This window comes from Triticum aestivum, chromosome 2B (genome assembly GCF_018294505.1).
Source record: "Triticum aestivum cultivar Chinese Spring chromosome 2B, IWGSC CS RefSeq v2.1, whole genome shotgun sequence".
NCBI lineage: Eukaryota > Viridiplantae > Streptophyta > Magnoliopsida > Poales > Poaceae > Triticum > Triticum aestivum.
Genome location: NC_057798.1, coordinates 607,332,277 through 607,339,775, shown reverse-complemented (window position 1 = coordinate 607,339,775; position 7,499 = coordinate 607,332,277).

The following is a 7,499-nucleotide window of genomic DNA, read 5'->3' as shown; positions in this document are numbered from 1 at the left end:
TATAATTCCTTGAGTACTATGCGTCTCAGCATTACCGATCCAGGGATGACACTGATGCATAGAGACTTCAGTCCGTTCGGATCATGGTCGCTAAAAGATGGTATCAGAGCACACTCTGACTGTAGGACATGACCACTAGAATAAGCCACAAGATTTCTCTTCTCTACTCATTTCTAATTCTCATCTATTTCTACTCTATAGATGGCAGATCCTAGGAACAAGTTCACTCAGCCGGATGACGACACCCCTTTCGGACGACACTTGAAGGAAGTCAATAAGTACCTAAACATCGAACGACCAAGCTTCACAAGGAATTTCTCTGCAACTGTACCGGAAGAGGAGCGCTAGAAGATCAAAGTCTGGGTACTTGGGAGGACATTTGCGCCAACAACGGAGTCTATTGATTTCTACATGGATGCACCAAGCTAGAGTTTAGGAAAGAGCATGGCAGCCCATATCACCTTTGGACGCATATGTGAGGTGTATCACAAGGAGCTGGAGAACACCATTTATCAAATATGTGGCCTCCAAAATGAAGAATAGGAGATGATTCATACTAGGAGGGATGGATCAATTGCAGCCTACATCCAAGAGATGGGAGATCATATTCGTCGACAAGAGAATCAACAAATTATCCACATGAAGAAGATCAAGAAGCTGATGAAGAGAAACAATGAGCTAGAAGAGGAACTCAAGTATACACGCGATGGATATGAGGAAGAGATTGTCGTACTACTAGAGAAGCATGAAGACCTGAAGAGGAAGCTAGGACCACCAGTGGAGAATCACAAGCGAGAACCAGCAACGGAGATCCATTCGGAGGACTACATCATCCTGGACGACACCGACACGGATAGTGATGCAAGTGATGATAGTGAAGACAACTACATTAACGAAGCTGGATGAGATATTATGGAGTCTTCCTCTGATTAAAATTTCTAGATGACCACCATGTAACTAGTAGTATTCCTCCAAGTAGTTAGCAACGATCTAGTTTGTAATCATAGGTTAGATCATTTGTGTGAACCTTGTGTGCTATTGAATGAAGTGAATTGATTGTGTTTGTCTCATGAGCATATGGGTAATGAATCTCTCTTAGACCTCAATTCAATTCTGTTTTCTCACCCCTTCTAACCCATCAGATACCTCCGAGACGTGACAATGGATTTGTGTTTCCATCGAAGCTCACTCAGTTGATCCAGCAGCAGAATGCCTTGTGTCGGGGAAACTGATCCACGAACACCTATGGGACCGGCGGACCGAGCCCCTTTCGATTCGGCAGGGGGCGGAGGTCGCACGAAGAGCAGATCGAGGCGAAGCACACGAGCAGTTTACCCAGCTTCGGAGCTCTCCAGAGAGATAATAATCCTACTGCTGCTTGTCTGATTGTATTGTGTTCTTGCTCCAGAGAGCTAGATGTTTTTCTGGCTTCGAAATGATCCGAACCCCTCTCTACGTTGCGCATGGGCCTCCTTTTATATGCTCAAGGGGTCACCGACAGGTGGCAATGCAGAGAAGGGCAAAAATGTAAAAAGAGTTGCGGTTGGTACAACTACCTACATAGTGTACTCTACCTAACCCTGACGGCAGGGGACAAGGGCATTAAATGCCCGTCTGTGTCGCCCAAACAGTGTAGAAAAGGACCATCAGGGGCGCCACCGCCTACCATGATGGCGATCTTGTCAGCATCGCATGCCACCGCTTACCGCTAGCTGCACAGCCTTCCGCCACACGTGCCTGGAAAGGCCCCCAGGGTGACACGTTGGTGGATGCGCTGGAGCATGGGCACAGAGTGGCCGCTTGCCGCGGCAAGCGTCTTGCCGCGGTCGTGGTCTTGTCGTGCCCGGAAGCTTGTCGCTCACCGGGCCTTGCCGGGACGTGTGGTGCGTCGCGGCAAGTTCCTTGAGATGCCTCGGTTGGCCTTCCCGGCAAGCTCCTCTTGCCGGGGCCTTGTCTTCTTTACTTGAGTACTTTGTTCTTGAATGGATCCAAAGGAGCCACAGAGTATCTTGGCGGTCACCCGGCAAGCCCTTGCCGCGGGGCGCTGCAGCTGCCCGTGCACAAGTTCGGGGTACTAGGGTACCCCTACTCTAGTACACCGACAGGAGCCCCCGGGCCTGGGCCACACATGGTGCCGAGCACTGTTGGGCCAGGCCCAAAACAGGGCACGGGCACACGCGCGGCCTGGGGCACGCCGTATCTTACTCCGTATCCACCGCGCCCTCCCCAACGGCACGCGTCGAATGCGGCGTCGTGGGAGAGATCGTGGGTGGTTTCTTTATTCGGAAGGGCGAAATGTCCGCCTCCTCCCTCTTTATAAGCAGGGGAAACAGGGGCAGTTCACCCATCTCGCCATTTGTTGCTCCAACTCCAAAAATCTCCACCGCTCCCCCCTTCTTCTCGAAGTAGAAAGAGAGCAGCGCTCCGCCCCCCGTCGCCACCAGCACCACCAATGCCGTTGATCTCCCCCGCCACCCCTGCCATGGCTCTGAAAGCTGACAAGGGGAAGGGCGTGAAGTCGGCCGAGGCGCAGCGGCTCGCGGCGCTGCGGAAGGAGCGGGCCATCTTCCCCCCTCATCTCGGTGCCAAGGAGCTGAGGGAGTACTATTACCTCTTCTGGTCGACGGAGACGCGAGCGCATCCGCGTACGAGGGTACTCCCAGCCGCTGCTTTGGAGCTGGCTCCAAACGGTACCCCTTCATCGCGTTTTTCTTCTATTGCGGGCTCTACCCGCCCCTCTCGGAATTCTTCTGCGACATTATGAACACCTACGGGCTCCGCCTCCTTGATTTCACCCCCAACGCCGTTCTGACCATGGCAGTTTTCGCACATCTGTGCGAAAACTTTGTCGGAGTCCACCCAAACGTAGCCCTCTTCCGCCATTTCTTTATGCCCCGAGTCGAGAGAGGAGAGCCCCTTGCCAGAGGAATCGCCTGGATCTCGAGAGCCGGCAAGAAAGAAGCTTATCTGGAGGGAGAGCTTCGTAGCAAATGGGAGGAGTGGAGAGCGGAGTGGTGCTGGATCATCGAGGAGAACCCGCAGCCGTTTACTGCCGTGCGCCAAGCCCCAATAGTATGCGGCAACGATTGGAGCCACGTGGCCCCGGAAGACGATAGGTTGAAGATCGCCGTCACCTGAATCCTTCGCCTCAGGCTTGCCGGGCTCACTGTAGGGGCCGTTGGCGCAGATTTCCTTCGTCGCCGCATCGCCCCCCTGTAGGAGAGAGGGAGACCCGCCTGGGAGTTCAAGAACTCGGCGGATATCATGAGGTTGCGCCCGGGCCTCAATTTCAACTTCACCGTCCTGGAGCTGGATGCGATGCTCCTGGAGCTGTTCAAACGCGATCCTCAGCATCCATTCATGTTGCCGAGGAGCGTTGTTCCGTTGTGCAACAATTCTTCACTCGACCGGATCCGCGCGATGATGCCGTTGTGCGATTCGCACGGAGTCGCCCCAACTTGGCAAGAGCCTGCGGATGACGTCGTGCGGGCATTCTTCGACAGCCTGGAGGAAGTGCCGATCCACGCCGACGAGCAGAAGAGCCTCACCCGTGACACTACCGACGTGGAGCTGCAGCGCATCGCCACTAGGACGGAAGAGGCTGTGGCAGCAGCTGCCGCGGGCGAGTTCGGGTTCACCGTGGAGGAGGCAGAGGCAGTAGAGGCGGCAAGCCTTGCCGAGCGCGAGGAGTTTGCCGGCGAGGAAGATCTTGCCTGCCCTGAAGCTGAGCCCGGCGAGGAAGAGCCCGGCGAGGAAGAGCCCGAACCTTCAGACAGCTTGCCACAAGTGGAGCCCCCGGCTGCACCAAGAAGGCGTCTCCGCAAGGCTGGGGATGTAGCGGGGCGGCAAGCGAGCCAACAGCCGCCAAGCCGTGCGACACGCTCCACCGCGGCGAGCACTGTTGCCGCGGGAGCGCCTCATGCTGCTGCGGCAACCGGAGCGGAATCTTCCCGGTCCTCCGCCACCGCCCCTGCTAAGCGAGCAAGGGAACCTACTCCTCCGCCTCGCCGCACCGGAGGGGAGCCGGACTTCAATCTCTCCGCGCTCAGCTCCGATGATGAAGAAGAAGAGTAAGCTTCCTTGCTATACTTGTGGTTCTCCGTTCTTGTTGCTTTCGTCTTGTATCTAACTTGCTTCGATCTGAATCCATCCCTTTTCAGGACGCTGGCCCAGAGAGCGGCGAAGAGAGCCAAGGCCTCGGTGATTGTCATCGAAGATGATCCCACCGTGTCAGCAGGGGGTATGTCCGAGACCATCTTGACAGACCTGGCAACTACTCCCCAAAAAGCAGCCCCCAGCGCAGCCCCCAGCGTAAGTTTATAGTTTACTTCCTGCCATCAGGTGCGCGTGGGTGCTCTTTTCTCTTACTGATATCTTGACTGTTGGATTTGTATAGGAGCAGAACAGCCTCACCAGGAATGCCCGGAAGCTGCTCCCGAAGTGCCATCTGCTTCGACTACACCGCCAAGGGAGGATTCCCCGGCAAGGGAGCGCTCTCCGGCAAGGGCCAGTTCTCCGGCAAGGGACGACACCAGTGATCCTCCGGCGGTGGAGACCACGACTGCAGATCCCAACACAGGTACCCCTTTTGCTTGAGAACTTGCCCTTGGGTTTTTCTTCTTCTGACTTTCTTTTTGCATATTTGCTTGACTTCTCTCCCTTCTTCGTTCCTCAGATCCATCCGCCACTGAGCCGATGGAAACCGAGGCCGCTGAAGGAGAGGCCGGCGTTGATGAACCCGCCGGCGAAGAGGCCGCCAGGGCTGCCGCCGCAGAAGTCGGCGAGGGATCCGGCAACCGCACTGACGGCCCCGAGGCCGTAGGAGCGCCAGGCGCTGCACCGATCGCCGATCCCCCCGCCGCTGCCGCAGAGCCAGGCTCTGAAGAGCCACAGCCCGGCGCCTACCTGAAGGCCAGCGATGGTATCTTCATCAAGCTTCCCTGGGCGTCAAGGTCCAGGGCGCCGGTCGAAGGAGAAATCCTGGATGGAGAAGTGCTTGCCTCTGCCGGGCTGAAGCTAGTTGACGCGCCAAGCAGCAGTAGTGACGAGCCTGAGGAGGAGCGGCTGCTGCTGAAACTAATGTCGCTCTACCGCGCCCGGCAAGTCAAGCTGGCGTCCCGAGAAGCGCTTGTCGCGAGGGTGGGAGTTGACATCAAGAAGCGTGCGGAGGAGCTCCGGGGTCTCAGGCAGGAAACTCTCCGGAGCTTGGCAGAAGAGCGGGAGCAAGTCGCCGGGAGAGGAAAGCCTTTCTCCTCACGAAGGCTGAGGTTGAAGAGCAGCAGCGGCTTGCTGCCGAGAGGCTATCTGCGCGGGAGGGTGATTTGGCGCAGCGCAAGGTCAACCTTGACAGCCACGAGGAAGAGCTTGCCGCGTGCGAGCAAGCAATTGGCGGCGCTCTCAAGGAAGCAAGGGATGCTGCCGCAGCTGCTGAGGCCGCCAAGAAAGAGCTGGAGGCGAAGGTGGCGCAACTGGAGGCCAATCTCAAGACGAGCGGTGAGGACCTTGCCGTGCTCAAGCACGAGCGCGAGAAGGATGCTGCCGCCCATGGTGAGCTGCAGGGTCTTCTCGCTGAGAGGGGCAAGGAGCTCAGCGCCGTCAAGGACTCCAACGCGGATCTCGAGCTGAAGCTGGCCACGCTGACTCAGACGCTGGACGGCGCCAAGGAGCGAGAGGTGACCTTGTCGGAGAAGATCAAGGCCGACGAGGCGCTACTGGCGAGCATTGCCGTCACCCAGAACTCATTTAGGGAGACTATGGAGCACTGGACCGAGGGTCTGGTGAATATCGCCGCAGTCATCGACGGGGAGCTGGTGCAGCTGGGGATGGAGGACTTCGGGTATTCTTCCGACGAGCATCTCCAACCCAGTGCCAAGCTCAGCTTGTTCTTCAAGGGCGTGGCGACGGCCCTCCAGCGGCTTCGGGAGAAAATCCCAAAGCAGCTGGCCGACGAGTCGCGCAGGATTTGTGCGGGAGTTCTTCAGAAGGTGCTGGTGAAGGTGGCCTTCCGCAACCCAGGCCTCAACCTCACCAACATCCTCAGGTCTTTGCCGCCCGACGCCGATCTGGAAGCGCTCAAGGCCCTTGTCGCACCCATTGTGGACAAGGTGAACGAGATCAAGAGGGTTGAGGGCGGTCGCGTAGACTAGGCTGCCCGTCTTATCTTTTTCCTTGTCGCTGCTGGTCATGTCATGGGAACAATCTGTTAGAGCTGCGACAAGTTATCTTGTAATATAACTTTATTTTGGATAATGATCGCTATGTTATTGCTTTGTATGTTTTTACCCTACGCTTTTAGGGAACTTGTCGGCGCAGGCACCCGAGCCGCGAGCGCTGAGTGCGGGACGTCAGCAGCCTGCTGGCGGTGCCGCTCCCGACAAGAAACCTTGTCGCGACTAGTTGCAGCACACTTAAGTTGCTGAGCGGGCTCAAAACAAAGTAAGGGCGCAACTAGCTACGAGTCGGTTCCTCCGCGCACAGGTTTTCCATACAAAGCACAATCGTTCGAGGAAGATAACTAAAAAAAATTAAAACTAATTGCTCAGACTTTGGCAACTTAGCTTTTCTGTCGTTTGCTTCCCGGCAAGGCAAACCTTCCTTAAACGATGCCTGCTCCACCCATTATCTTCTCCTTTCCCCCCCCCCGGCAAACTTGTGTGCGAGGGAACCTCTCTTTCCTTTGTTTGAGAGAAAGAAAGAAGAGAAAATAATGATATGGGGCCTTTCGGCTCGTTATTGCTTACCGGGGGTAGGTGCTGCACAAAGTGTCAGATAATGTATGCAAGAAAGAATGTAATGCATGAAATTGACAAGGTGTGCGGAGCACATGAGCTTTACTTATGCACGGGATCTGCGCCCGGCTTTGTACAAAGGATTACATGCAACATCGGCAAGACTTGTACAAAAGGTGGTTGCCGGAACAGGTTCCGGCAACCGCGCCCTACGGGTAAAACTTACGAAGATGCTCAATGTTCCAGGAGTTGCTCACCGGAATGCCATCTTCGGTCTCAAGGCGGACAGCGCCAGGCCTAGTGACTCGTTTCACCCGATAAGGGCCTTCCCACTTCGGTGTCAACTTGTTGGAATTCTTGGCGGAATGAACTCGCCGAAGAACAAGGTCGCCTTCCTCGAAGCTTCTGGCATTAACTTTGCGGCTATGGTAGCGGCGCAAAGCTTGCTGGTATCGAGCAGCTCGTACAGCAGCCTGAAGACGGTCCTCCTCAAGGAGTAGCGCGTCATCTTGTCGCAGCTGCTCTTGCTCAAGCTCATCACAAGCGAGCACTCGAGGTGACCCGTATACGAGTTCTGTGGGGAGAACTGCCTCTGCTCCATAGACTAGAGCGAAAGGCGTCTGGCCAGTGGCTCAATTTGGCGTCGTCCTGATCGACCAAAGAACCACTGGCAGCTCCTCGATCCAGTTTCTTCCGCACCTGTGTAGCCTATCGAAAGTCCTGGTCTTGAGCCCATGTAGCACTTCAGCATTTGCCCTCTCCGCTTGACCG